The sequence below is a fragment of the Notechis scutatus genome, chromosome 5 (assembly GCF_049901735.1).
Source record: "Notechis scutatus isolate UNSWTSFEM ecotype Mainland chromosome 5, rNotScu1.2, whole genome shotgun sequence".
Taxonomy (NCBI): Eukaryota; Metazoa; Chordata; class Lepidosauria; order Squamata; family Elapidae; genus Notechis; species Notechis scutatus.
In genome coordinates, this window is record NC_142013.1 from 26,531,567 (window position 1) to 26,537,566 (window position 6,000).

A 6,000-nucleotide genomic window follows, 5' to 3' on the forward strand; every position below is an offset into this window, starting at 1 on the left:
TCCAAGGGGTAGTGACTATAATGAAAAACATTAACTTTTCTTATAACATCTCTCTTATAGGGCAGAGAATGGGAATATGAACTAGACAGGTTGATTCTTTTTGAAGCAGATAGTCCTGCATGTAATTCTACATAAAGTCATATATAGGACTTCATTGGTCAAAACCAACATTTGGAATTGTAGCCAATATAACCAAGGCAGAGCCTGCAACACCATTATTATATGGGGAAAGTAGCTCTCAGCTGCAAACAATTTGGGTCCTACAAACTGCAGACATCAAGTAGTCTGCAAAGGCAACTCCATGTTTTGCACATTACAATAATTATAATACTCTATCTGGGAGGTGGTGAGGGTGTGACTCCCTGTCACTAGTTAATCGTCAATCATCAGGGGAAATGCATACTATTAAATAAGTCAGCCATTTCAAATGAAACCATGTTGATATTTTAACATGTATGCAGTTATATCACCCACACCTACAGTTTTATTTTATAGCACTAAAAATACTTTGTCAGTTTTTAAGTTCAGGATATTTATTTGTTTGTTAAATTGCTTAATCAACAAATAAATGCACTCTTGCGACTAGGAGACAGGCAAATTACCAGTCTACATTTTACTGTAATGTGCTTTCAATATAATTTGTACAACAGTTTAGATGCCTCTTACCAAAAGTTGAACTAGAAGAGCAAAAAGGCAATATTTGTTTAGATTGTCTATATCAGGGGTCCCCAACCACCGGTCCGCGGACCGGTACCAGTCCGTGGAACAAGTCCTACCGGGCCGCTGGCTTGCTGGGTGCCGACATCTTGTTTTGATGAAAAGTGCTTCTGGTGAGCTTTTCTGGGTAGAAAGCTCACCGGAAGCACTTTTTCATCAAACAAGATGGCGCCGCCCAGCTGATGTCGGTACCTGGCCGCGCCATAAAAAGGTTGGGGATACCGGGCCGCGGTGTAAAAAGGTTGGGGATCACTGGTCTATATAATGAAAGGACTTTTGCAGCAGGGGACAAAATATCCATTTTCTCAGGCATACTTCTCAAAGGCTATAGGTTGTGCATAGATCTGACCTGTTTGTGTCAGAGGTTACACTACTGGTGACCCTATTTACTTCATCAGGATCACATGCCAAAATTAATTTCAGATCATATTGTGAGATTCTTTGATTCTACCCATTTCGCATCTAGCCAGGGTATATTATGGCAAGCTAATCTAACTAAGGAGTCCCTTAGGAAGAGCTTCCTGCTTTCTGAAAATATTTGAGTTACAGTCACAAGGTGCAGTCCACTGATGCAATAAGAAAGTAGCTCAGTGGTGGGATTCATTTTTTTTTTACTATGGCTTCTGTGGGCGTGGCTTGGTGGGCGTGGGTGTAGCCGACTTGGAGACAGATAATTCATTGTCACCCTTGACCCTGGTTTTCCCCTACCCCCTGGGTGTATCGTAATTCATATGGGACATATCCATAGCCAAGAGTTATCAGTCATGCTCTCCAGTTAGAATTTTGCTCGACAGAAACTTCAGTCCCCTACTTACTGTCTTTAAAAACATTTATGGAATGCACTTCCTTCAAATTTTTCAAAACCTTGTTTCCTTTGAACCTTTTAATTATGAATTAGAACTGCAGGATGATACTTTTGAATCTTGATCAAACTGAGTTCTGGTTTGATTTGTGAAGCTTTAAATATAATGCACATTATGTGGGTTCTTTCTTAGTAATCCATTTGTTGTACTATTCTAACGCCCAGCAGAGAGCAGTAGAAGCTTATAACTCTAAATTGCTAAGAGTTGGATTGTAATAGGAATATGCTCTTATGTGGCTTTCTAGCTTGATGTTTAATGTTTCATTTATTAAAACAATATCCAGGATATATTATAATGTTAAAATTAGTACAGAAGAAAGAAAGTTACTTTCATATTCTTCCCATTTCAGCTTTCTTCATTACAGTCTTTTGTATAAACTACATCTCTCAATTTTTGCCTTCCTCATCTCTGTGATAAAGACGACTGAATTTGTATTTGACACAAGGGCTATCCTTTCTGTGCAATTTGCTCCAAAGTTTTCTATCACAAGCACGACTGAAAGGAACTAAATGCATTTCACATTATACATTTCAACAGGGTTATCACGTACACCAATTTCGCTGTGTGTCAATATGAGTGTGCATGTGCACACATAATTTAGTAAATGAAAACATTGGCTAAAAATAGGAATGTATCCACAGAAAGAGAATGCTTGGTAACTAAGGTTACCATCTGTTCCAGAAATAAAACATCACTATCATTTTCATATGTTAATTTTGTAAAATTGATGCCAGTTTCAAAGGACCTTCCTTTATAGTGAGGCTGAGTTTGGACAAATCCAACATTATGATTTCTGAATAGCAATTACACATAGTCTGCTGTTTTAAAGGGATAGAAAAGGATAAGTAAAATTTAGACTTCTGCTTCATTTGCTATTTCTTTAGTTTCTTCTCCCAGTCAGTCAGTTCTTTGCCTTTTCTCAAGAACTGCATTGGATTTATCTTGAAGGCAAGTACCAGTTTCCTCCTTTTGCACTTTTCATGTTTGGCTTTTGACTTATTTTTTCTCTTGCTCTATTCAACAACAGAATGTAGTGCAAGATATGTTTGCTACAATTCTTTTAAAGGAAATATTACTCTGAACAGTTCTCCTAAATTAGTCATGCCAATAAAATAATGCATAAAAGAGGCCAAATAAATTCAATTACTTGTCCAATTTGCTTTAGGCTTTGTCAAATTTAGGCCAATTGTGGTAGCACTTTATATTTCCTTCCTCAAATAAATGCAAAACATAAAAATGTACACACACACACACACACACACACACACACACACACACGAACATAAAGCTCTTGGCTCAATATATTTTGCTTATTACTTTGAGCTCAAACACTTTTTGAGCCATTTTATTATACCTCCACCTCTTACTTAGTTGCATAAATCAAGGTCAGGATGAGTTAAGCAAGATAAAAATGTATCATCTGGTGAAAAAGAAGGCCTTTTCACTCATGATTTTACAATCATAGAACAGATTTCCCCAGAGGTGGTATTCAGCAGGTTCTGATCAGTTATGGAGAACTGGTAGTGGAAATTTTGAGAGGTTCAGAGAACCGGCAAATACTACTTCTGACTGGCCCCGCCCCCATCTATTTTCTGCCTCCCAAGTGCTAACTGATTGGCTGGATCTTCTTTTGTTGCCCTACACAGGAGAACAGAGCTGGAAAACAGGTTAGTGGGGTGGGGAGGGAATGGAGATTTTACAGTATCCTTCCCCTGCCATGCCCACCAAGCCACGCCACGTCCACCAAGGCATGCCCACAGAACCAGGAGTAAAAAAAAATTAATCCCACCATTGGGTTTCCGTATCATGTTGTATTATGGTTTGCTGATGAGACTACAGTTGGGGCTTTATAAATCGCAGAAGGTGGGTTATTGCACTACACTAAGCCCTAAGCCCGGGCAGTCAAACTCGCGGCCCAAGGGCCAGATGCGTCAAAGGCTGGTCATGCCCATGCCTGTTTTAGCAAAAGGGACAAAGTCATGATACGTCATATAATGCCACCATGATGATGCGAGTTTGACACCCCTGCCCTAAGCAAGTTAACAATCTGACTGTCTCTGTATACACACCTGCAAACATACTATGAAACTATGATCGCATTTTGAGACTTGAATACAGCACTATGTTTTATTTGGGGATGGATGGTGCTCAGAGATTCTCACATGCAGAATGCTATGCAATAGCCTCCTTCATTTTGTGCATATATAGACTGGAAGGATTGCCAGGAAGCAAATTTGTGGTGCATATATATCTGTATGTTATAGATATACAGAAGAAGCATGAGAAAAAATACAAGTAATCTTTGATTTACAACCTTTTGTTTAGTGACTGTTCAAAGTTACAACAGCACTGAAAAAAACCAGCACTGAAAAAAAGTGACTGATGGCCATTTTTCATACTTAATGATTGTTGCAGCATTGCCATGGTCACATGATCAAAATTCAGGTGCTTGGCAACTGGCTCATATTTATGATGATTGCAGTGTCCCAGGGTCACAGGATCATCTTTTGTGACCTTCTGACAAGCAAAGTCAATGGGGAAGCCTGATCCACTTAACAACCATATTACCAACAATTTCAGTTATTCACTTAACAACTGTGGCAAGATAGGTTGTAAAATGGGGCAAAACTCAACAGCTGTCTTGTTTGACAACAGAAATTTGGGGTTCAGCTGTGGTTGTAAGATTTACCTCCTTCACAAAAATAGTACTTCTTAACTTTCCATCATAATCTCATGGTTGGCTGAAAATCTAACAGTATGTGTGAAAATTATCATTATCAGATGTTTTTTTCCAAGCAGTCATTTTGAGTAAACACACACACACACACACACACACACACACACACACACACACACAGTTTCAGCCTTTGGCCCTTCTACTTAAAGAGTGATTGTCAATAGTCATCTGAAAATGCCTCCTGACTCTGAATCACAAAGAATTCCTGCGTAAACTTTCTCATTTCTGGTATTGAATTATCTAGTTTTTGTCATGTGTGTGAATTAGCTATCCTCCAACTGCAAAAAAAAAGGGGATGGTCATTTATAGATTGCCAGAAAAAAACAGCACATCCTTCTTAAAAGGAGGACAAAAGAGAATTACTGATTTTTTAAAATGTTTTTTTTTAATTCTCATTTTAAATCTCCATTTTATAATTGTTTACTACCTTAAATGTTTTCAGTACACATTTCTGCCTATATGTACTTAATAGATGTAAATTTAAAGTAGCACAGTCTTAAACAGTTATATTAAGTGAGTGTGCACTCTGAGTTTCTGGTTTCTGTTCATACTGCTGTTTAGGTGTGGCCTATTTGCTAGCCAACATTAGCGTCCAATTCTATTTTCTTAAGGCCATTTAAATTTATTCCTGCTTTTTCATCCAGTCCAGTGCACTATGGAACCACTGTGATTAGGGAAATGCTTCTGAGTCAGAGAGATAAGAGAGAAATGGACATCTTCTCATCTCATAATAATTACTTAGACTTCCAATGAAAGCCATATTTGCAACTACTGTAACAAGAAATGCCAAAAGAAAAGGCTTCCTGCATTTTTTTTGCTCCGTTTGAAAGACATTTTGTTCTTAAAATGTCTCCTAAGATCAATATTAATGCCAGCGTATCCTGATTAATCAACAGTAGTACGAGATATTTCTTTTATTTCTATTGCCAACAGGAGGCATAACATGACTGGTTATATCCTTAGTACTCAGATGTGGATAGCCAGATGTTATTCTATGGGGTTAAAACTCTCTACCAGGAATTGAACTCACAGGCCTTTGCACTTTAGTGTGCATTAGCCTTAGGAGCTATGCAGGTTCTAGTACTCATGGATTACAGGATAGGATATTTAGAATAATAGTATGTTCAATCCACCATTTCTTTAGGCTCTCAAAGCAGAGTGGTACAGCTATTGCATTGTGTCATGATCTCATGTATGGGGTTTTACTTCTACTTTCCACCCTTAAGGAGGGTAATTTCTCTTTTTACACAGTGCATATCCTGTATTTTATTTTAAGGCACATTGACACACACACCCCCGCCCCGATACTTGACATGACCAGCTTCATCCTTAAATAAAGAATATTTTCTCCTCCAATCGTAAAGTGAACCCCACCACAGGGAGGTGTGACCTCATGGAACCTATGAATCTGTCTTTTCTGAGAGAATTTAAGAGAATTTAAGTCTTATCATTTCTAATAGGCTTCCCTTTCTTTCTACTTCAAAGATATGTGTATTCAGAGTAAAGTGTTAGATGAATGCTCAGAAGAGAGAGGGGCTGAAGCTGAAATCGCCATTGTTTAGTAGAAGATTGACTTGGCTTTCAACGAAAGAACTCCCCCTTCCCTTCCTGCTGATGCCATCTTTTGAAGGCTCCTGCCAACACGAGGCAGATTACATAGGCACCAAGCCCACCAGTCCAAAT